Below are 26,777 nucleotides of genomic sequence, written 5' to 3'. Positions count from 1 at the left end.
TGTCTCAAAAAAAACCAAGGAACTCATGGGGTACACATCCTAAATGATAGTATACACCTCTAGGTGAACTTCTGGATGTGGTTTACAAAACCTTGTTGCAAAAAAAACTCATCTCTCCATTAGATAATGCTCACCATTATAATCTGCAACCTCGACCACAATGGTGGAATGAAACTACATTTTGTGAATATCACCAAAACAAAGGTCACAAAACTAGCAACTGCATTAATCTATGTCACAAAATCCAAGACTTAATTGATGATAGTGATATAGTTGTGGATGGACACAACAAGAACATGGATCAGAAGGCTTTCAAGGAGCAATTCCCATCTTATGAAAAAGGAGAGAGTTCAAAATCAAAACCTAACAACAAGGTCAACTACATTGACTCTAATGAGGACAATGTGATTAACATGGTTGAACTTGTTGATTTTGAGTAGTGTGACATCATTACCATCAAGGGAAAACAAGATAATGCTAAACCTAAGACATCATTTGTTTTAAGGGACCCTACTTCCAATACATCTAACTGTGACCCATCATAATCTTGTAGTAATGCTATTACACATTCCCATGCTAATTTGGTTCTCAAAGGCCTTGCACTTTCTTCTTCTAAGCTAGAAAAACATAAAGATAAAACCCTTTTTAGTTTTTCTAGAAAAGGTGTAAAACTTGTGACAAATTCTATGGCTACTAGCTATAGTATTCTTGATCAACTTTAATGAACTAATGCTCAAATCACAATATTTTAGCTGCTCAAAATCTTTCTTGCTCATAAGTAGATTCTAGACAAAGCCCTTACTGAGGCAAACATTCCTCAAGAACTTGATCTTGAGCGATTCCAATCTATGGTAGGTCATTTGACCTCACCATATTAGATGTCTTTCTCTAAGGAGGATGACAATTCACTGAGCCACCCACACAATCAACCTCTACATATTGAGGTCATGATTCATCAAAAATGTGTCTGTTAGGTGCTCATTGGTAATGGAGCAAGTTTAAACATTGTCTCTACTACTTTGCTTAGACAATTGGACTACTCTGAGGAATCTGTTGATCCTCATCACAAGATCACTATTAAAGCATATGACAAAGTCAAGCAAAACCTATAGGTCTTTTGGTGTTGCCTCTCTATGTTGGTCCTATAGAAAGGGATGTTACTTGTCTAGTCCTTGACATTCCCTTGCCTTACAATATCTTTCTTGGAAGACCATGGATACATGAGATGCATGTTCTACCATCTACCTATCACCAATGTATAAAATTTCTATTTCATAGCTTTGAGGTCACTATTCTTGCTAGTACTAGCTATACTTGCAACATGCTAAAAGCTATTGAGAACTTTGTACCTACCAATAAAGAATCTATTAATTATCCTGCTAACAAGTTGAATTAGATTGAATAGTCACTCCAACTAAAAGAAATTGGAATGGGTGAGTATCATATAGAACTAGTACTATCATTGATTTCTCTTCCTGAGTATCCCTATCATTATGGAAAACCATCTAAAGTGAAGAGGCTATTTGTGTTGACACCTCAGACCACATATAATGGTACTTTTGTCAAAGCCATAGTTCCCTTAGAGGACAAAAGTGGAAATAGATCCATTGTTTCATGGGTTTACAAAGAGGAGACTCTGAATAACCTTACAAAATAGACTCATGAGATTACTCTTGAGAAATATGGTCCTGGTCTTAGACTCATGAAACCCTTTGGCTATAAAGAAACTAGTCCTATTGGATGCAATATTAAAAGTTTAATTGATCCTATCAAAGAAATAGCTCAAAGGAATAGGGATACATCTAGTCTAGGCTTCAAGAAGACTTCCTTACATCTAGGGATTAACAAAGTCATACCAAAAATCTGAAGATTCATCTAGAAATGAGTCACAAGCTAACTCTGATGGTCCTAAACATAATTTTGACAATGAGGATCCCTATCCTTATCCTATTCTTGATGATCTTGCTAAATTCTTTGTTGAACCTGATGACTTTGTGCCACATGTTAGCACTATGAATAGTACTAGTGATTCTTCTAAAGAAACTACTGATTCACATCACCCTCAGCCAGAACAGGGAGAGTCTACTCAATCTTTGGGCATTGAGTAACTTTTCAAAAATCTAGATGATGAAGGAGAATATGTCCATATCAATATTGGGGAATTTTATAGTATATCTCCACATAACATACATTCTAAGGAATATGAGTTTGACTCTCTCTTAGAGGCAACTATACATAAAGACATCAATCATATTCATGTCTATGAAAACCAACTCGATGTAGGCAAAATGTCTAGGGTTAGGTTAGATGAGTTTGATCCAACTAGTGTCCTCAAGTCTTCAATTGATGAAGTTAGTGCTCAAAGGTATTCAAACACACTTATGGATGAAGTTGCTCTAGGTTTCAAATTTCTTGTCCAAGCATTCAATGATTATACCATGAACTCTATTGAACCTACCACTACTCTTTCACTCAAATATATCTAGTGATTATAGACTAGAATTCCAATATATCTAGTGAAGTTCCTACATTCCAGAATGACTATGCTCTTTCCTACTACTCAAATGTTGTCGAAGCAATAACATCTTCCACCAATGAACAAAGTGTTAACATGACTAAAGCTAACATCAAATATGTTAGTCATACAATCAAAAAGGAAAAAAATAGGAGGTCTAATGGTGAAAACCACATCATAGTAGTGTCAAAACCTAAAAAAGTAAAAATAAAAGATGCATCCAATGGTGAAAACCTCTCTTAGGTTCTCATGGATGAGATATTGATACACTTCCTAGTCATTTTCAGGAAAGATGATTAGTGTTTATATAGCGAACATAGCTGATCAATTTGGGCACAGAAGAATATCCTCACATGACACATCTAGCATAGTCACTATCTTAAGAGGAAAAAGAAGAATTCATTGCTTTCTTCCAAGAGAAAAAGATAAACTTTGCATGGACATATTCAAACATGCCAGGGTTAGATCTCAATCTCATTATGCATCACTTGTCTATTGCACCAGGCATTAAACTAGTTTAACAAAAACTTTGGAAAATGCATCCTCATGTTGCATTTCTTTTCAAAGCTGAATTGGAGAAGCTCTTGAAATCAGGTTTCATTCATGCTACTGATTACACTGAATGGATATCCAACATTTTTCTAGTCTCCAAGCATGAAATATCTATCAAAATTTGTACAAACTTTTGGGATCTGAACTTAGCATGTCTGAAGGATGATTTTCCACTTCCCAACATTGATATGATAGTAGACATGATAATAGGATATGAGATCTACTCACTCATGGATAGATTTTCTAGTTATAATCAAATCAAAATTGCACCAAAAGATCAAGAAAATATTGATTTTACTTGTCCATTGGAAACCTTCTATTGGAAGGTGATGCCATTTGGCTTGAAAAATGTTGGTGTTGCATATTAGAGATCAGTCACTGCAATTTTCCATAACATGATGCATAAGACCATAGAGGAGTACGTGGATGATACCTTGGTCAAAAGTGCAAAATGCAACACTCACCTTCAAGATTTGTGACCTATCCTAGATTGTATGGAAAAATTTACTCTAAGGCTTAACCTTAAGAAATGCATATTTGGCATCACATCAGGGAAACTATTGGGATACATTGTGTCTACAAAATGAATCAAGGTGAATCTAGAGAAAGTTCAAGTGATTATGGATATGCCTCCACCCTATAATATCAATAAAATGAGAGACTTACAAGGTAAACTTCAATCTATTTGCATATTCATCTCACAACTAGTGGATAGATCATAACCTTTCACCAAGACTCTACATTTAGGTGTGGAATATAACTAGAGTTGGTATTGTGAGAAAAGCTTGACATAGATAAAATAATATCTTGCTAATCTACCAATCATGATGTTTCCTATTTATGGGAAGCCACTAATTTTGTACATCTTTGCAATAGATACTTCTTTGTGTATCTTACTAGCTCAAGAAGACAATGATAACAAGGAAAGAGCTATTTACTATCTGAGTTGCACATTGATCTCTTATGAGATAAATTATAATATCTTTGGGAAATCTTACTTGGCAGTTGTCTTTGCTTCCCAAAATTTGAGACACTACATGCTCACTCACACTACATGACTGGTGGCTAAAATTGATCCATTGAGTACTTGCTCATTAAGGAAACTCTAATAGAGAGATTATCTAAGTGGGTCATGATACTAAGTGAGTTTGACATCCAATATGTTGAACAAAAGGCTATCAAGGAACAAGCAATTATTGATCAGCTAGTAGATGCACCGATGCAGAGTTTCCTCCCAATGAACAACAATTCTCCTGATGAATTAATTCTAATGCTCACACACTAAATGTGGGTGATGTTCTTTGATGGTTCCTTCACACAAAAAGGATCTAGTTCTTGGTTACTCTTCATAACACCATTGATTTATTCATAGATTTTGTTTCATTGTACAAATAGCATTGCAAAATCTAAGGCTTTGATTAATGGCATGAATATTGCAGCTCAATGGAGAGTGGACCAATTGAATGTCTTTAGGGACTCTTAGCTCATAATCAACCAAGTTAATAATGTATATCAAAAAAAGGATGAGAAATTGATCCCTTACAAATGCATGGTTGATGATATGAAGAAATACTTTTCTCACATCACATTTTAGCAAATTCCTTGAGCAGACAACAAAGCAGTCTATGCCATGGCTACTCTAGCTTCTTTGTTACAAATGCTAGAGAATGATCCTTGACATGAGTTCTTGGTGGAAATATTACTCTACCTTTCCTATGATACACCTAAAACTAGGATGATCTATTCTATTGTACGACAAGATTCATCCCACTACCATCACATATACTCCTATCTATGTGACCAAACCATTCTGGATAGTCTAACTCACAATGAAAAACATCACCTTATCTATAATTCTTCATGGTATGTCATTATTGCTAACAACCTATTTAGGAGAGATCTTGATGGAACAATCAAGCATCTAAAATTTGAAGAGTCCAAATGTGGATTAATTAACATCCATGAGGGCATTTGTAGGTTTCACTCAAACGGCTTGACACTAGCTCACAAACTTATTAGAGATGGTTACTATTGGCCAAATATGGAGCAAGAGGAAATCAAGTATGCTAAGTCCTACAAATAGTGCCAGCTTCATAGGAATCTGATTCAAGCTCTAGCCAGGGAGCTAATTCCATCTATCACACTGTGGTCATTCCAACAATGGGCCTTTGATCTTGCGGGTCTGATTTACCCATCTTCTTCTAATGGACATAAGTTCATTATTATAGCTATAGACTACTTCACAAAGTGAGTAGAGGTAGTACCTCTTTCAATAGCAAATGGAAAAATTGTAGTTCTATTTATCACAAACTACATCATATTTAGGTATGGTGTACCTTCCTCCATTATTAATGACAATGGAGGATAGTTTAAAAATAAAGACTTTAAGGAGTTATTTAAAATGTTTAGAATCATGCAACATTGGTTTTCTATCTATTATCCCCAAGGTAATGGCCAAGTAGAGGCATCCAACAAAGTGATCCTGAAGAGCTTACATGATAGAGTTAGGAAATCTAGAAGGGACTGACACCTTCAGATTAATCCTACTTTATGGGCATACAAAACAAGAATTATAACTCCACTGGGTGCAATGCCCTTTACTTTGGTCTATGGAGTGGATGTGCAATTATCTCTGAGCTTATCAATGACATATGTCTAGAAGCTACAATAAGAAAGTTAAGCCACATGAATTCCAACTAGGTGATCTCGTCCTGAGAGAAAACCCTAAGAATTAGCAACAACAAGTCCAAAAAGGGAAGTTCAAACCAAACTAGCTTGGTCCTTACATCATCAATATAATGTTTGGATCTGGTGCTTACTAGCATTCTATAACTAAGGGAGACGTGCTAAAGGAGCCCATCAACACTCTCCACCTGAAGTAGTTCTACTACTAATATTATTTTTGAAGCTCTTTCTCTATATATAGATGTCCTAAAAAATAATCTAAAAATTGCAAAAGGTCCTAAAAAAATCATTACCCTAGTGAAAACCTAGCAATAGGCACCTTGGTAATACCAAACAAATTGAAAAATTGAAAAATACAAAAAAAGAGAAAAAAAGAGAAAAAATACAAAAAAATTGAAAAACAAAAAAGTGCCATTGATGAAAACATGGCAAACAAGCATCACGGTAGTAAAAATATAAAAATGAATATTTGCCAACAAGGTGAAACCCTAGTAAATAGGTTCCTCTTATTCCCAATGCTCCATCTTGTAGTGCATCTTTTGGCTTCCCATATAGTTTCTTTCATGCTTTCACTTCCTACTCATGTTTGTTGCTTTCAATCATGTATCCATGGACTGAATCTTGTCATAAGTTGGGGGCAACACCCTATATTGTCACATAATCTCTTTCATGACAATCACCAATTGTTCTAACTACATCTGCCTACTATCGCTAGTCTTAGAGTAAGTAATTAATTAATTATTAATTATTTGTTCTATTACTTAAGCTTTTTTAGGTTAATGCATTTATTTAATATTTAGTAGTTAATAGTTGTAGTGATGAGTTGCAACATGGGAGTTTGTTCCCTTCTAGCATGTTTTGCATTTTTGGGAGTGCTTAGTTGTCAACCTTATCTTCTACCAATTTCTAGCTTGTTCTACAAGCTTCGATGAGGCCTTTATATTTAGACTCTCTCATTGTATTTTCTCAACTCATTTTCATTGTAAATACATTTTAATTATTTTGCAATATGTTCTCTCTCAAGTCTATTTAGGGTTTTTCCAAGCTCCACCTCTTCCTTCTTGGTTTCCCTTCGATAGGTTATTTGCATGCAAGTAATCTTTGTGAACTATGGAGTTTAATTTCATCAAATCCTACATGGTATGAGAACCTTCATGTTGTATCTTCATTGAAGGTTTTTTGAATTCATGATTCAGAGACACAAACCCTAGTTTGTTTGTTCATTTTTCTTCAATTCGGAGGAAGAGTGATTTTTTAGAGCACTTTGAACCTAACTGAATGCTACCATTAGATCCAGAAGGCCATTTAAAGTTAAGATTCATATAAAATTTCAGATTTTCGAGATAGAGCTCTGGGAGGGGAAAAAAAAAAGCCAGAGGGCCTATTGTATGATCGTACAGATGATTTAGCAAGAAAAAAAATAGTTTGTGGTGCACTATCAGGTGGCCACAACTGCACCACCCAATGATCGTCACTGCATAGCCCACACTTAGCTCACATGATATCATAGTCAACCATGCTACCACAGGGTAGCCTAGGGCTGACCACCACTGGTGTGCCTCTCACCTCGATAGTGCCTCTTGTTCCTCTACTGGTTTCCTACACTCTGCCAGTGTTCAACAACCCGCGCGCCCCTCCTTTGTTCTCAACTTTGCTCCTACACAATTGTTTGTTCTATTAGTGTATACATGGAGACCTTTGCATAGTTTTCCATCCTTTTCTCATATTCAGCACTACATGACACTTTTTGCCACTTGGCACAGTGTGGGGGTGACATGTGGCATGGGTGCTACATGGCACTTTACCATGTGACCCTTGCCACATCACCCACCATGTCACTCACCTGCCATGTGGCCTATTTTTTTTGCTGCAACAGCCCTTAGGCCATCAAATTTTTTTGAATAGTCTACTAATGTCAGCATGATTTCATCCTACATTAGCACCCCTACTAGGCTCTCTAGGGTCATTTTGACCTACTTGCAATTTTTTGGCCATAACTTGAGCATATAGAGGTATTTTTCTAATCTAAAAGAAGTGCCAAAAAGCTAATTCTAAGTCAAAGACATTAGTGTAGGTATTTTTAGATTTTGATGTAGCTTTGTTTCTCATTTTCATAGTTGATGTCCAAATTTCTATTTTTGACTCAGCATGCATATCTTTTGCATTCCATGTTAGTTTTTTGAAAATGTTATATTTTTGGAAAGCTAGTTATCTTTTGCATTCCATGTCAGTGTGAGCTTTGTATTTAGTGGCATATGAGGAAATTGCAGTGTCTAGCTACCTATATATTTTGGTGAGATGGATCATCTACCATATAGACACACTTGGTTCATACCTTCTTCTTCCATGGATGTTCTTCAGATTAGTAGTTTCTTTCTGATGGTAAATGTTTCTGCTTCTTCATGCTTCAGTAATGCTCTTCATGATCACTCTTTGTTCTTTTTTGAGGGGACATTCCCCTAGTCGGAGGCTTCTTCGATCCTTCATTAGGTTCTTATCTCTTTTTGGGGGAGGATTTTTCCCACGTGATTTTCTCTCTTTCGCCATTTTTAGATGTTGCATTTCTTTACATTTTACATGGGTATCTAACATGGCCTTATTATCGAAACCCATGTTGCATTTTCTATTAGTTTTGTGAGCTTAAGGAATTCCCCTAAGTTGCACTTAAGGAGGGGTGTTAGAGTAAATAATTAATTAATTATTAATTACTTATTCTATTACTTAATCTTACTTAGGTTAATGCGTTTATTTAATATTTAGTAGTTAATAGTTGTAGTGATGAGTTGTTGACAACATGGAAGTTTTTTCCCTTCTAGCATATTCCACCTTTTTTGTAGATGCTTAGTTGTCAACCTTATCTTCTATCACTTTCTAGCTTATTCTACAAGCTTCCATGAGGCCTTTATATTCGAGCTCTCTCATTGTATTTTCTCAACTCATTTTTCATTGTAAATACATTTTCATTGTTTTGCAATATGTTCTCTCTCAAGTCCATTTAGGGTTTTTCCAAGCTCCATCTCTTCTATCTTGTTTCCCTTTGATAGTTATTTGCATGCAGGTGATCTTGGTGAACTGTGGAGTTGGATTTCATCAACTCCTATAGCTAGTGCCATTATTTTTGAGGTTCTCCTCATAGAATCTCTTTCATGACAATCACTAGTTGTTCTGATTGTGTCTGCCAACTATTACTAGTGTCACTCTTTTTTGAGGTTCTCCTCATAGAATCTCTTTTGTGATAGTCACCAATTGTTCTAACTATGTCTGCCTACTATCACTTGTGTCACTTCTAAGATTCCCCTAATGGAAGTTTTCTCTCACATCAATCACTAGTTTTCCTAACTATATCTATCTACTATCACTCAGTCTTGCTAAGGTTCTTCTTATTGAAGATTCCTCTTTGAATTGAGTCACCAGTCATTTTGACTACACCTGTCTACTATTATCACCCTACTAAAGAGATTTCTTTCAAACATGTTCTAAATATTGATACTTGACATCAATCCTATACCACATAAACTTGAACTTAATAAAGATGAATTACTTTGGGATATGCTGAGCTTTCTTTTTTTGTTTTGCTTCACTTTATCATGTCTCTTTGAGAAACTTGATGATATCACTTTCAACTAGAGAAGTGAGAACTGGGGGCATGATCCTTTTCTTTGCTTTTAGTTTGTGGTTTAGTTCCAATTAATCTGAAGCATCCATATAAGAGGGGTGTACACTATAAAAGCCTCCATCTCATGTTGGATGGCCATGTGTACATAAACTCCTTATTTATGGATGAATTAGTAATCTTGGTTCTTCTCCTTGCTTGTTAGAGTGAACTCTTCATGCTAGAGTAAATACTAATACTCATCCTACTAAGTGAACGTATGAGTCACTGCGAGTATATTTGATGAACTTTTGTCCTAGGTTACAGATGCATGGGCTATTGCAAGAAAAATACTTTTTGATTACTTAGCATAAGATGGATCTCCCATGTGTTTAGTGTGTCTACATGCAAGAAAAATTCTACTCATCCTAGTGTTTATGCTATGATGCTTATGTTCACTTGCTATATTAAAAGGGAAAAATGTTCTCAAATGCTTACATTTAATCTCAACAAAACTAGAACATATATCTCATTCATATTCCCATGATTACAATATCAGTGGAAATTGTATGACATATGGGGTTTTGGTGTATGCTTAGTGATGATAATCATCAAAGCTTGGTAACCAAACCTAGGGTTTCATTGCACACATGCATGGTTTGGTGGTTAATTCACTTACATTTTTTTGATGAGGGATTATTAGTCTCTTCAAAGTATCATGATTCTTCATGGCTACAAAAGCATTCAGTCCTTTGGTTCATCCTCTCACTCCTTAATGGAATACCTATCACTTTCAACAAAATATGGAACACTACATGAGATGTCTGTTCAATCACATTAGCATTTCATACATCATTTCATAATTCATCTTGTCATATATATATATATATATATATATATATATATATATATATATATATATATATATATATATATATATATATATATATATATATATATATATATATATATATATATATATATATATATATATATATATATATATATATATATATATATATATATATATATATATATTAGTAGCAAAAGAATACATCCATACAAAAATGGATACTACTCGAGTGTCATCAATAAAAAATGGTACCAAATTGTGCTAGCACACCAATTGATACATAGCTAGATCAAAATCTTGGGGAAAATAAATCTAACTCTCCCCTACACCCTCACCTCTTGGAGGAGGGGGAGGAGGAGGAGGGGGTAGAGGCATATCTAACCTAGCTACCAAGTGCATACTTCCTGACTCCCAAGCATACTGTGAGTATCATGGCACCTACTCTACCTCATATAGCACAACTATTGTGTATGCTACAAAATAATAGGCTACTCATGCTGATTCTAACTAGACCTCATTTTGTAGTTGCTCTGCTCTCCTCTTAGCCATCACTAGCTGCTCTCATAGCTTGTAGATCTCATGATCCCCCTTAGCAAACTGAGTATCCTACATAGCTACCTAGATTTGTAGCTCTCCTAACTAAAAATATGCCTACCATATCCACTGTGTAGCTCTCCTCAGTGTAAGATCTTTGCCACCCACTCTAATCCATCCCACTACTCCCCACACCTAGATCTCTCCCCATCTTCTAAGGTGGGATTTGCACCTATCAGACCTAGTATCTCACCTACTATGGTGCCTTCTATGGTCATTATTGTGGCTGCTATAGTAGTGCCTACTATGGTCCCTATAGTCTAGAAGCTACTGTCCCCACTAGATCTGTAAAATGAGGGAATGGATGGCTAGCAAAATATGCCTAATAAGCTGGCATCATCCTTGCATCTGCATCTACTAACAGGTAATCCCACTATGTTGTAACTAAGTTGCACACATTAGGTCCAAGATTTGAGACCATTCCTCACTTACATCCCTTGCTAGTCACATGTAAGAGTAGTACTCCTATGAGATATCCTTTAGCCACCCATATTGATGCCACATGGGTGTAAGAGGGAACCTCTCTATGATCTATGTGGAGTGGCCTATTAGTGGTCATGATGCAAACATGTGACTCAACTCTTGGGTTGCATCATCCTAGTAATTAACCTCTCTCCAAGGATGTCGTACAACAAATACTAGGTCATCGAGACATCCCCTTCACTACTCAATCTTCCCCAAAGCTGTCTGGGTAAGATAACCTCTATACCTACAGATATAAGGCTTTTTAGGTTGCCTCTCATCCTCAAAAATGGGCTATGTCACTGGAAAATGCTCCCATGCCCAGATTTATAGTACATATACTCTGGCAACCATGCACCTCTGCACATGATATACAATCTCGTGCATCTCATAGAACATGTGCAAGAGCATGCACTAACCCCACCTGAATCTCTTTGGAGCATTTGACCCCAGCTACACTCCAATTTGTGCTACCCTCTGTTTGATACCAAGAAATATCTAATGAAGATCACCAAAATTGATGTGAACTTGTGAGTGGGACCATAAGTGTGGACAAGCTCATCCCATGTGATGGCTTATCCCATGATCAAATCCTACTAGAAAATGACTCACATTGCCTCTGTGCCCACTCTCGGTATGATGTCATAAACCACTCTTAGCCCATGGAAGGGTATACACAAGATCTTGTAAACATCCTTTGGAGTGACAGTCATCTCCCCTTGGGGCAAGTGGAAGATATTCATCTTTGAATAGAAGCACTCCAACATGTTAGTTTGTGGTGACTGATTAGGAAAGTACTATACATACTTCATTAATTCTTTGGGGCTCAGGGTATCACCCTAAAAAATAAATTTTTGGTACTATTTGTAGATTCACCATTCATAGATTTGCCACTAAAGTAATAGCTAATATTCAACAATTTATGGCCAACACGTAGTAACCCTAAAGTAGTTCAATACTCGTATGAAAGGGCTTAAGGTTAGGGTTATTTTATATTGATGATTTAAAATTGGTTCTTGCTGTGGCATTGAGCTGTAAGGGATTATAGATTGTAATCAAGTTATAATCACTGGATCATAATAATATTAGACTTGTTGTTTGGTGGATGTATCCTAGGGATTAGGTGAACCATGTTAAATCTTGGTGTCTTGTGTTCTTTTCTATGTGATCTATTATTTTTGGTTAGTGGTTATATTTTCATGTAATTGTTATGTCTATTTGTGGTTTAATCCTAAAAAGTGGTATCAAAGCAAGGTTGTTTTTTCATTATCCTTTGTAGAAAAGTCTAGCAGTTGAGTGTGAGTCTCATGGTCAAGTGGGAGTGATGGAAGATGAGAGTATGCTGAGGGTTGATAATTTTAATGGGTAGACCTTCCAATTATGGAAGATTCAAATGGAAGACTATCTTTATCAGAAAAATTTATGGAAGCCATTGGAAGGAAAAGCCAAGAATCAAGGATCTATGTCAAATGATGAATGGAATCTTTTAGATAGAAATGAACTTGGAAACATTCAATTATGTTTGGCACCATCAGTAGCATTTAATATTACAAAAGTGAAGACAATAGAAGAATTGACGCAAAACCTAGCGAAACTATATGAAAATCCCTTTGCTTCAAACAAGGTATTTCTCATGAATAATTTATATAATGTAAAAATGGAAGAAGGTGGATCTATTGTAGATCATTTAAATGAATTTAATACTATTACTAGTCATTTATCTTCTATGGGTATCAATTTTGATGAAGAAATTAGGGCTCTCTTAATTTTGTGTTCCTTGCTTGAAAGTTGGAATGGCTTTGTAATGGCTATGAGTAATTATGTTCCTATATCTACTACCCTAAAATGTGAAGATGTGATCAGTGTTTTTTTGAGTGAGAAAACTTGTAGGAAAACCTCAAGTGATCTATAGTAGGAGGTGCCTTGCATGCATAAAGTAGGTGTAGAATGATTGAGAAAGGAATTAACTCTAGAAATCATGGGAAATCAAGGGGAAAGTCAAAGGGGAGGAGGTCTCAATCGGGAGGACCCAATGACTACTAGTACTATGGGAAACCAAGTCATAAAAAAAAGATTGCTGGAATCAAAAGAAAAATGAAAGAGATAGATCATATGGAGACAAGGAAGAAAATGTGGTAAGTAAAAAATTCGAAGAGGATGCTTTGTTTCTATCTTTAGAAAGTGTTGATGATTCATGGGTTTTAGATTATGGTGCTTCTTTGCATGCTACACATCATAGAGGTTATTTCATTGACTATGTCCAAGGGGATTTTAGACTTATTTATTTGGGGGATAACAAACCCTGTCAAATTTTGGAAAAGGGAAAAATTAAGATTAAGTTGTAGACTAGGAATCATTGGCTACTACATGAGCTAAGACATGTTCCAAGGTTGAGTAAGAATTTAATTTTAGTAGGGCAACTTAGTGATGGGAGTTATGTAGTTACTTTTAATGATAAAAATTGGAAGGTTTTAAAAGGTTCCCTTGTAGTAGCAAAAGGTGTGAAAGTATGCACCTTATATCTTTATACAGACCATATTGTTCCTTCTACTTTAATTGTTTCAAAGAAAAATGAATCTTTTGGAGCAATTGTTATAGTTGAGTAGGGAGAACAAATAGCTATTGTAAATTCTGATATAGTGTTGTGCAACAATAGACTTGGGCACATGAGTGAGAAAGGTATAAAAGTAAGTTTTACTAGGTCTAAAATGTGTTAATATGGATATCTATGAAATTTGTGTACAAGAAAAAAAGAGGGAGTGAGTTTTGTAAAGATTGGGAAGAAAAACAAAAAGGAGAAATTAGAGCTTGTGCATACCAATGAATGGGGATTGGCTCAGGTCTCTTCCTTTGGTGGCTCTCATTATTATGCTACATTTATTAATGACACAACTAGAAAAGTATTGGTTTATTTCCTTAAAAAAAATCTGATGTATTTCAAACTTTTAAGAAATGGAAATGCTTGGTTGAAAATGAAACTAGTAAGAAATTAAAATGTCTCAGATCTGATAATGGTGGTGAGTATTGCAATCATGAATTTAAAGATTATTGCTCCACTAATGGTATTTATAGAAAGAAAACTATTCCAAGTACTCCACAAGAAAATGGAGTGGTTGAACATATGAACATGACTATAATGGAGCACGCAAGGAGCATGAGGTTACATGTTGGGTTGCCCTTACACATGTGGGTGGAGGCTATCAATACTACTGCATATTTGATTAATAGAAGTCCCTTTTCTCCTTTAGGCTATGGTATTCTAGAGGAAGCATGGACTGGTAACAAGGTGAGTTATTCTTTTCTTGTCTTAAAACCTTTAGTTATGAAACATTTGCTCACATAGATTCTGAAAATAGAACCAAGTTAGAAACTAAGTCCAATAAATGTGTATTTCTTGGATATGGCATTAATGAGTTTGGTTATAGGCTTTGGAATTTTTTAAATCAAAAAATTGTAAGAAGTTGGGATGTCATATTCAATGAGAAGGTGTTGTACAAAGATCTATTGCGGCAACATGAGAAGAAAGAAGATGATTATGTAGTGTTGGATGATACTCCAAAAGTTGATGTTCCAGCCATTCCTCATGATGTGCAACAACTACAACAACAAATACCACACACATCAATGACTGTTAGACGGTCAACAAGAAAAATTAGACCTCTAGAAAGCTTATATCCCTCTTTGTATTCAATTTTACTTACTAATGCTGGTGAACTTGAATGTTATGATGAAGCTATGCAGGTGGATACTAAAATTCAGTGGGATTTTTTCATGAAAGATGAAATGAATTCTTTGCTGAAGAATAAGACATGGGATTTGTGAAAGTTGCCTATAGGTAAAAGAGCTTTATAGAATAAGTGGGTTTACAAGTTGAAAGAAGAGGGAGGTAAGAAAAGATTTAAAGCCAGGTTAGTCGTAAAAGGATTTGTACAAAAAAAAGGAATTGATTTTGAAGAGATATTTTCTCATATTGTTAAGATGACTTCTATCCATATTGTTTTAAGTCTTGCGGCTACTGAAGATTTGGATTTTGAGTAGCTTGATGTTAAAACAACCTTCCTTCATGGTGATTTGGATGAAGAGATATATATGGCTTAGCCACAAGGATTTGTGTTCAAAGGTAAGGAGAACTTAGTGTGAAAATTGAAGAAAATTTTATGTGGCTTGAAGCAAGCACCTTGGTAATGGTATCTAAAATTTGATTGTTTTATGCATAAGCATGGTTATAGTAGGTGTCATTCAGATCATTATATTTAATTTTAGATGTTGGATGATGATAGCTACATTATTTTATGTTTATATGTCGATGACATGCTTGTAGCTACATCTAACGTGGATCATATTAAGGGGCCAAAATGCCAATTAGCACATGCATTTGGTATGAAGGATTTGGGGGTAACAAAAAAAATCCTTGACATGAAGATTCATAGATATAGGAAGAATAGAACATTGATGCTATCTTAGGTTTATTATGTGTAGGTGGTGTTGTAATATTTCTCTATGGAGAATGCTAAAGCTGTTAGCACACCTTTACCTGGTCATTTGAAGTCGACTAAGGGGATGTGTCCTAAGACACAAGAAAAGGAGGATAAGATGTCCAAGGTACCCTATACTTTAGCTGTAGGAAGATTGACATATGCTATGGTATGCACTAGGCTAGATATTGCACATGTAGTGGGATTTGTTAGAAGGTATATGAGTCATCAAAGAATTGAGCATTGGACTGCAGTCAAATGGATTCTCAGATATTTGAGAGGAACATCCAATAAGCGTTTACACTTTGGGGGCTTTACTGCTGATTTATAGGGCTATGTTGACTTAGATTTGGTAGGGGATATTGATACCAAGTGGAGTACTACAAGCTATGTCTTTACTATTGGTGGGGTAGCCGTGAGATGGTTTTCTAGGTTACAAAAAGTTAATGCTTTATCCACTATAGAGGCAGAGTATGTAGTTGCTACAGCGGTAGCCAAGGAGATGATATGGCTTTAGTTTTTCTTGGAAGAATTGGAACATCCTTAGAAGGATAGTTATTTATTTATAGATAGTTAGGGTGTCATTCATCATGCAAAGAATTTAGCTCTACATTCAAAGACCAAACACATACAGTTGCAGTACCATTTCATTTGATCATTTTTTGAGAATGGATAGTTAATGCTGGAGCAGATACATACAAATGATAATCCAGTAGATATGTTGACAAAGGTAGTAACAAGGGAGAAGATAAACTCCTCTTCATATTTAGTTGGTCTTCTAGACTGTATGTGAATAAAAGAATAATAGAGTCTAGGGTGGTTTGATCTAGCGGGAGCCTCATGGAGTAGTGACATCACTATAGAATCAGTCTCCAAGTGGGAGATTCTTAGTTTGTGGTGACTGATTAGGAAAGTATTGTACATACCTCATAAACTCTTTGGGGCTTAGGGCATCACCCCAAAAAAAAATATTTTGGTACTATTTGTAGATTCGCCATTCATAGATTCACCACTAAAGTAATGGCTAATATTCAAGAAAGTGGTTTAATACTTGTATAAAAGGGCTTAGGGTTAGGGTTGTTTTATAGTGGTGATTTAAAATTGGTTCTTGTGATGGTATTGAGTTGTAAGGGATTACGGATTGTAATTAGTTTATAATCACTAGATCATAATAATATTAGACTTGCTATTTTGTGGACATAGCTCAAGGATTGGATGAACCACATTAAATCTTGGTGTCTTATGTTCTTTTCTGTGTGATTTATTATTATTTTTTATTGGTTATATTTGCATGTAATTGTTAATTATGTTTGTGGTTTGATCCTAACACAAAAATGCTATCAACAAGCTATGATTCACCATCACTACTAGGATCTGGCATAAATGTGATAGTCCTAACCTATCTATATGTTCCATGTTGACGACATCTAGGCTCTACAATAGAGCTCCATATGGTGGATAGTGGGACCTAATTTTGATGTCATCAAAGATAACCTGCACACACAACCAATGACAATAGGAAAATGATCAGTTTTCACTTGAAAAGTAAAATGAAACATCAAAAATTGAACTTTAAATTTTTGCAAAGGACACAAAATTTTCATGTGGAAACACACTTTCTCGTATGAGATTTCATATCTTCATGCTAGAAAGGAGATCTTCATGCAAGAAGAAATAATACAATAAGTGAAATGGGCCCAAAAACATGTGCACTTCACAAGAAAGGTGAGAATCTACCTCATGAGAAAACTCACCATCATGCATGAAGAAACATCAGATTGGTGAATCTTCACATGAGGATAGATCGACCTCACAGAAAGAATGAGATCCCTATTGAAGGACCAATGGAGCAAAAAATTAAAAACCCTAAATTGAGCTAAAATACCTCAAAATGCATGCAAAATTAAATGTGGAGCAAGGTTATCAACTACTCACTAGAGGTCCATAGTCCATTGGCCAGTTGTGTCATTAGGAGTGGTCTAATTGATGCATATGCATGAGGACCACTATCTTCAACTCAAAGCTCTCTTCTTCACTAAAGATAAAGAAAAAATGATTTGAAAATGACCCTTTGGGCTCTTATATAAGTTTTGACCTAATTTTTCAAAGTGCTCCAATTTGCACGAAAATCACCCCTTGGCAAATTTGGCTACTCCAAATCAATTTTTGGGATTGAATTCAAAATCTGACACACTTAAATAGCTCAAAATCACATTTTAAAATTTTGGGAGTGAAGCGATTGAATGCTTGTGCAATCCAATTTTTCCAATATTTGTGAATCTTGGAATCTTTTCAACTCAAACTTTCTTCAAAATTCATCACAAATTTGGGAAAAGTCAACTATGGTTAAATTTGGTCAAACATGGTCTATTAGACCTCAAAATCATGCTAGATTGACTCTAAAATTTCTTTTGATTATTCTAATCTCTTCTATATTTTGCTCAATCTTAGATTTCTTCTCCATCTCTCAACATACTACTCTATAACATATTTTTGAGGTGTCATTTTTCAATTTTGTTCATGAGGGGGCAAGATGATTACATCATTGAACTTGAATTTCAAATAAATCTAAATCTTGATCACTCATGACATCTTTTTCCCATCTTAGGTACTCATCAATTGGGGCATCTTATCACTCAGGGAATCTTGTTCCCCTCTTTCTAGTATATTTGACATATGTCTTCTTTTTTTGATCAGCTGATCAATCTTATAACATTTCTAGTCAAAGTTTAATGGATAGGTATTGAGACAGTCTAAACCCTAACTTCTAAGGATCAAGCCTCATTCTGAGGATGATTTTATGACTCATAATTCAATGTTGTTATCTTTTATGGACCAGTATTCAAATGTTCTATATGGACTCTAGGGGATTGAGCTTTGTCCTAGAGATAATTCCAATTCTTGCTAAGGATTAAGCTTCATTCTAGAGATAGTCTTAACTTTTTTCAAGAATTAAGCCTCATTCTAGGGATAATTATAGGCTTTTGTTGTCGATCACTATTCAATGGATAGGTATTGGGATAGTCTAAACCCTAACTCATGAGAATTGAGCCTTGTTCTAAGGATGATTCTATGAATCATGATTGATTTTTTCATCTTTTGATGGATAGGTATCGAGACAGTCTAAACCCTGACTCCTAAGAGTTGAGTCTTGTTTAGGGAACAATTCTATGAAATTTGAAAATCTTTGTGCTATCAACTTTAGTATCTAGGTTTAATATCTGGACCCCTTAAGATTAAGCTTCATTCTAGAGATAATCTTTAAAAAGCTTATCAATTAAAGTATCTAGGTGTTCTATCTGGATTCCTTAAGGTTAAGCTCCATCCTAGAGATAATCTTTAAAAGCTTATCAATTGTTCTTCATATCATCAAAGTCAGAACTAATTTCATTTCTTGATTTGTGTATCATGCTTTCTAATTTTCTTTTAATTGAACATGCTGCTCACACATTCATTCAAAGAGGAGCAAAATGTAAGACCCCAAAATTGGCTCATTGCCATGACAACCAATTCTAGTCAATTTTGATCAACCCTAAAGTCCTATTTCATTAGGCAATTCTTATTCTGATCTTTTCTACTTGACTTAATTGTCAAAGGTAGAAAACCCTAATCTACATTAATCATGCTATTTATTTAATTCCTAAAGTATTGACTCAGATTAGCTATATTAAACCTATTTATTAAGATTTAATTTAATTTGAAGTGTTTATACTAGAATTAAATTAAATTATCTCCTAAGGCTAATGTCTTACAGATTTAAAAATATTTAATTTAATAATTACTCTCATTTTAATTATTGAATGTGATTATTCAATTAATTGAAATAAGTATTTATGAGTTCATACCTCATTTTTATTAAATTAAATAACCTTCCAATTTTTATTCTTCACTTCAAGAATGGAAATCCCAAGTTATGTGTCTCTCAAATTGGAATTGGCTTAATCCACTTATTCTCTTACTTGGGTGGGTTTTAGTTAACTTTTCATTACACTCAGGATTTGAGTTAGTTAACTGCACCTATACTAGGAATCTTCCATCTTGATTGAATCTTAGTTTTGATCCTAACCATTAATCTAAGTCGATCTCAATTGTGAATTGATTTCAGGAATTCTATATAAGAGGCCTCTAATTTCTCATTAAGAAGGTTGGAATTTGAATTAGATCAAATTACTGGTGAACTGAATACTCATCTTGCTTAATAGCTTTTATATGTTGTTAGCTCTTCAAATGTCATTTAGATAAAAACTGCATCCATTTAGTTTAATTTCTTTTATTTCTTATTAGAATAAACTACATAACATCTAGATTAACTACATAATCATATAATTGCATGAAGACCCTTCATACTAAAAGGTTTGGTTGCTTTGTCATGTCCCCTATTCAAATAATTAAAAAAAATAAACTTTGTTAAGGCAGGCAGGCTCCAAAAAGGTGAAATTTCAGAAAAAAGGGTTAATCTTTGGAAACCAATGGACTAATAAATAAAAATTATTATTAAATTATATTTTATTAACCCCTCTTGGACGTGAGTTAGGGTTATGCCCTCTTTAAAAGGGGTTTGGAGGCATTTTGGGCTCATTCTACATCTTGATTCTTGATAATTTTCTTGTTGTTCTTCAGAGGCTGCCAAACCTGTGGAGAAGGAGACCCAAGAATGGGAGTTTGCAGGTTTCCAGGAAGGCTAATGATGGGAGTTTGAAGCCATTCCATGTGCATGCTCATACAGAGTTTTCCCTTGTGCTGAATAGTGCCGATTTGGGTGTTTTCGGGGTTGTTTTTGGTTTGAATTTGGGTTTTCAATCTTTGTTATATTGGTTGTTTGATTTTAAAGTTCAGATTTGAGGCTGGAAATATCATAAAAAATTAGTAAAGGGACATTTTAGTGGTATCAGAGCCGTGATCTTGCCAGCCTGAGGGTTTGTAGAAGTTGCATGTCAGTTTTGATAACTACCCAGATCTTGCATGTCATATTTTATGATTGCATGCAACTAAGTGAAAGAGAAAAAAGATATTTGCAGCAAGAAAAGAATAAAGAAATTTTGATCAAAGCCCCAGTTGAAAGCAAAAGTACAAAATCCAAGGAAGAAAAAGGTATGGCTGATCCAGATGAGATGGCAAAGAAATTCTTCCAAGACATCCAAAATACTGAGAAGCAAACAATGGATGGTTTGGCGGAAACTAGAGAGGCTTTGCGAATATTGACAGAAAAATTACAAGGAATTGCATCTATTAATGAGAAAGGGAGCACTTCAGAGGAGCTGAGAAATGGGAGATCCACACCATCTAAATCAACCAAATCTATTTTCTTGCCTGCAGATGAGCCACCAGTACCAAATCCAGCCATTAATCCAGTGGAAGAGGTTACAGGTAATTTGATTACATTAAGAGCTACTTACAATGGCTTAGATGATGACTTTCATAGTTCAGTTCCTTTTAGAGAATATGTGGATATGATGAACGCTTTGATGCCCAAGAAAGAGAATAGGAGGGAGCATGACACAAGTGGAAGAGAGCTCAAAAATAAAATAAGCAAGTTTACAGCGCCTACTTTTGATGGAACAAATAAAATTTCAGCTAGAGCATGGCTACAAAAATTACAAACTTTCTTCACACTTAACCCCATGAAAGAGAGTGATGCTATTCAATTTGCAAGTCTACACTTGGAAGATGCAGCCTATGATTGGTGGTATCATGGAATGACTACTCAAGGTCACGATCAGGTAACTACATTTGAAGATTTCAGTCAAAGGGTGATAGATAGATTTGACCTCAAGGATGATGAAGAGTACTTTAAAGAATTGTCAAAGTTGAAGCAAACCAAATTAGTTAATGAGTATATAGAAGAATTTCAAAAAGTGGCTGTTATGGTACCTAATATGAGTGAAAAGAGGATTGTTTATCTTTTTCTTGATGGTTTAGAAGATTCTGTTAAGGGTTTGGTTAAGGCTTTCTCACCCTCAACCTTACAGGAAGCTATCAAAAGAAGCTTGCAACTTGAAACTTGCGTGCCTATGAAATCAATCACTAATCAAAAACCCCCAAATCTTTGGCAACATAAGGGAAATTTTCAGAAAAAGACTTTCCCAACACTACCACCAAAAGATGTGACAAATGTGGCAAAAAAGAAGGTAGATGAAGAGACTAGGAGTGAATTACGAAGGAAAAAGCTTTGTTTTACTTGTAGAGAACCATGGATTCCAGGACACAGATGTTTGGGGAAAGGTCAAGTGCACTATATTGAAGTTGCTTCAAAATCTGAGTCAGATGAGCATGAGGAATTTCATGATACTAAGGAGGAGGTAGAAGAAGAGAAAGTAAAAGAAATCAGCAAGGATGGTACTTTAGCAGCATTATCAGGAGTCCCAAGATACCATCCCTTCCAAATTCAAGGGGTACTAGCAGGGCAAAGGTTGACTATTCTTCTTGATAGTGGGGCAACTCACAATTTTATTGATGACGGATTTGTCATGAAAAGAGGGCTTAAAGCAGAAGATTTTGAGGGATTCAATGTTACTGTAGCTGATGGATTCACTATGCCTTGCACACGGGTGGTGAAACAACTCAAGATGACCTTAGGAGATTATGAGTTATGTGATGACTTCTATGTGGTTGGTATTGGGGAGACAGATCTTGTATTGGGTGTTCAATGGTTGCACTCTATCGGAGGCTATTACATGAACCATCAAACTATGGAGTTTAAATTTCATTCCAATGGGAAAGAAGTCATATTGAGAGGGTTATCGAATGGAGCACCTAAGGCGGTCTCTGCAAAGAGGATGGAGAGGACTTTTTGAAGAGGACAAGTAACATGGGCAGCAGGAGTCATAATCCAACCAACAAGCTCTCCCAAGAATCAAGGTAATTTCCATTTTGAAATTCAAAATATTCTTGATAAGCATAGTATAGTTTTCAATGACTTGCCTCCAGGATTACCACCAGATAGAGGTTTTGAGCATGTTATAGAGTTAGAATAGGGTGCCAAACCAGTTATAACAACCCCATACCGCCATCCAAGAGGTTATAAGGAAGAAATTGAAAAAACTATTAAAGAACTCCTAGACATGGGATTCATAAGGCCTAGCTCTAGTCCATTTGCATCATCTGTGGTACTTGTCAAGAAAAAGGATGGTACAATGAGAATGTGTATAGACTACAGGGCTCTAAATAAGAAGACCATAAAAAATAGGTATCCCATACCACGCATAGATGAACTCATTGATGAGTTACATGGTGCTGTATACTTCTCAAAAATTGACTTAAGATCAGGCTACCATCAAATCCGAATGAGGAGTGAAGATGTGGAAAAGACTGCTTTCAGATGTCACTATGGGCACTTTGAATTTCTTGTTATGCCATTTGGACTCACTAATGCACCAGCAACATTCCAATCTTGTATGAATAAGGTATTCAGTCAGCATCTTCAAAAATTTGTTTTGGTATTTTTTGATGATATCTTGATATACAGTAAAACATGGGAAGAGCATCTAAAGCACATAGACACTGTTTTGGGAATCTTGGAGCAGCAATCCTTCTATGCTAAGCTATCTAAATGTGAGTTTGGTTTGACAGAGATCCTATATTTGGGACATATTATAAGCTCTAAAGGAGTATAGGTTGATCAACAAAAAATCCAGGCAATTTTGGATTGGCCTCCACCCACTAATCTTACACAGTTGAGAGGTTTCTTCGGGTTGTGTAGCTACTATAGGAGATTTTCCAAGGGATTTTCTCAGCTTGCTGCCCCCTTGACTGATTTGACAAAGAAAGGAGCTTTTGTTTGGACAGAAGAGGCACAAAAAACATTTGATAAGCTTAAGGAGGTAATGAGTTCATGCCCTGTGCTTGCAATTCCAGATTTCTCTTTACCTTTTGTTGTTGAATGTGATGCTTCGGGAGAAGGTATAGGGGCTGTCCTAACTCAAAGCGGACATCCAATAGCATTTGAGAGTCGAAAATTAAATCAATCAGAGAAAGGGTACTCCATCTATGATAAGGAAATGTTGGCAATCATGCATGCACTTCATAAGTTTAGACAATATTTGGTATGTGGGAGATTCATTGTAAAGATAGGCCATAATAGCCTCAGGTTCTTCTTGAACCAAAGGGATTTGAATGATCGTCAACAAAAATGGGTAAGCAAATTGAAAGCTTATGATTTTGATATTGAATACATGAAAGGAAAGAATAATGTGGTTGCTGATGCTCTCTCAAGAAAGCCCACTTTGTGTTCCTTATCATCTATCTCTGCTGATTGGAAAGTCTCCATAATTTTAGAGTATGCTAAAGATTCATTTGCCACCAAGATTTTGGATAAGTTAGTGGATGATAATAGGTACAAGGTTGTTGATGAATTGATTTATTACAAGAATAGGATCTTCTTAGTGCTAGGGTCAAAAACTAAGGAGAGGATATTGAGGGCCTTTCATGACACACCTTTGGCTGGTCACCAGGGATACTTCAAGACATACAGGCAAATTTGAGAGCGGTTTTCATGGAAGGGTATGAAGGAGGATGTCCTTAAACACATTAAGGAATGTATGGTATGCCAACAAAGCAAGAGTGAGCAAAATTTTCCTGCAGGGTTGTTGCAGCCACTTCCTATTCTTGAACAAAAATGGGAAAGTATTTCCATGGATTTCATCACTGGGTTGCCCAAGGTTCAAGGTAAGGATTGCATATATGTGGTGGTAGATAGACTAAGTAAGTATGCACATTTCTTTCCTATCACATCTGATTTCAAGGCATCACAAGTGGCCGAATTGTTCTTCAAGGAAATTTTTAGATTACATGGTTTGCCTAGAAACATTGTTAGTGACCGGGATAGTAGATTCCTCAGCTCTTTTTGGAAGGATCTCTTTCATTTGGCAGGAACTGAACTCACTCCCAGTACTAGCTATCACCCTCAAACAGATGGACAAACAGAGATAGTTAATAAATGGATAGAAGGATATTTGAGGAACTATGTTTCAAATCAACAACATGCTTGGGTGAAATGGTTACACCTAGGGGAGTATTGTTACAATACATCTCATCACATGTCTATTGGTATGCCTCCTTTTCATGCTCTTTATGGTTACAATGCCCTTTCCTTTGTTGATCTAATACTTTCCGATAGTAGAGTACCCGTAGCAAGTGATTTCATCAAGCAAAGCCAAGACATAATAAGGTCCCTCAAGGATAATCTACAACATGCACAAAACCAACAAAAGATATATGCTGACAGGAAAAGGATTGAAAGATCTTTTGAGGTGGGAGATTTGGTATTTGTGAGGTTTCAGCCATATAAGCAAAGCACCTTGAAGAGAAGTGGGGCAGAGAAACTCAAGCCAAGGTTCTATGGGCCTTATAAAATCATCAAGAAGGTAGGAGAGGTAGCTTATGAATTAGAGCTCCCACCAAACAACAAAATACATAATATTTTTCATGTATCTTGCTTAAAGAAGGTTCTAGGCCAGCAAACCATAGTATCTACAAAATTACCACCTCTTGATGATGAAGGGAAATTAGTTTTGATACCAGAAGAGATTTTGGATACAAGAGAGAAAAGGTTGAGAAATAGGAGCATCACAGAGCATTTGGTCAAATGGAAAGGATTACCACTAGAGGATGCAACTTGGGAAGGAGAACATATTCTTGAGAATTCCAACCTTCATTGCTTGAGGACAAGCAATATTTGGGAGGGGAGGACTTGTCATGTCCCCTATTCAAATAATTTTAAAAAATAAACTTTGTTAAGGCAGGCAGGCTCCAAAAAGGTGAAATTTCGGAAAAAAGGGTTAATCTTTGGAAACCAATGGACTAATAAATAAAAATTATTATTAAATTATATTTTATTAACCCCTCTTGGATGTGAGTTAGGGTTATGCCCTCTTTAAAAGGGGTTTGGAGGCATTTTGGGCTCATTCTACATCTTGATTCTTGATAATTTTCTTGTTGTTCTTCAGAGGCTGCCAAACCTGTGGAGAAGGAGACCCAAGAACAGGAGTTTGCAGGTTTCTAGGAAGGCTAAGGATGGGAGTTTGAAGCCATTCCATGTGCATGCTCATACAGAATTTTCCCTTGTGCTGAATAGTGCCGATTTGGGTGTTTTCGGGGTTGTTTTTGGTTTGAATTTGGGTTTTCAATCTTTGTTATATTGGTTGTTTGATTTTAAAGTTTAGATTTGAGGCTGGAAATATCATAAAAAATCAGTAAAGGGACATTTCATGCTTGCTTCTCAATCTGAGAGAAAATAGGGAAAATCCTTCTAGTTAAAAGGCAACAAGTTGTGTTGCCAAACCTCTTGGATAAACAACTCTTTGTTTATTCTAGGATGACTCCATAGGCAAGGACCATGTTCAAGTGTCTGTGAGGTTTAGAGGCCTAAAATCCACACACACATTAACTAATCATACTTGATTAGTTTATAGACTTCAAACAAGTATAACAATGCATTACTATTTATAATGACTAAAGTGTAATATAAAATATAGATCGATGGTGATCTAAATCAAAGGATTCAAAAGTAAGTTTTGATCATGCCTTGAATGATCTCATTATATGTATATATATATATATATATGATCATCATTTCCAATAGTGTCTTGATTCTCATACAACAAGGATACATATGCATATATATACAATAGTACATGCAACATACTATTGTACATATATATATATATGTATGTTGGTCACTTCTCATCAGACTGAAGCTATATGTTTTAACAATTAGATTAAATATCTTCTCTAATTGAAAGAGATAGATATGGTAGAATCAATTTGCATGTTTAAAAGATAGATTTTCCTTCCCCCATAAAATAAAAATAAAAATGATGTAGAGGAAATACAAAAATGAGATAGATCTAATCAAATTGAGGTAAGATAAGGGTCATGATTATAAATAAAATATTTAAAAAGAATAGAAGCAAGTTTGACCATAAAGTAATGAGAATGTGCCCCATTTTTACCTAGATTATGAAACATGAGAATCATGTTGATGAGAGAAGAAAAGTAATAGAAGGATAAAGAATATATGGTGAATACATAGAAATTATGAAAGTATGATGA

Source organism: Cupressus sempervirens, chromosome 2 (assembly GCF_028749045.1).
Source record: "Cupressus sempervirens isolate cs-2001-9-10 chromosome 2, ASM2874904v1, whole genome shotgun sequence".
Taxonomy (NCBI): domain Eukaryota; kingdom Viridiplantae; phylum Streptophyta; class Pinopsida; order Cupressales; family Cupressaceae; genus Cupressus; species Cupressus sempervirens.
The sequence above is the reverse complement of the archived record's forward strand: the minus strand, read 5'-3'. Positions refer to the sequence as shown.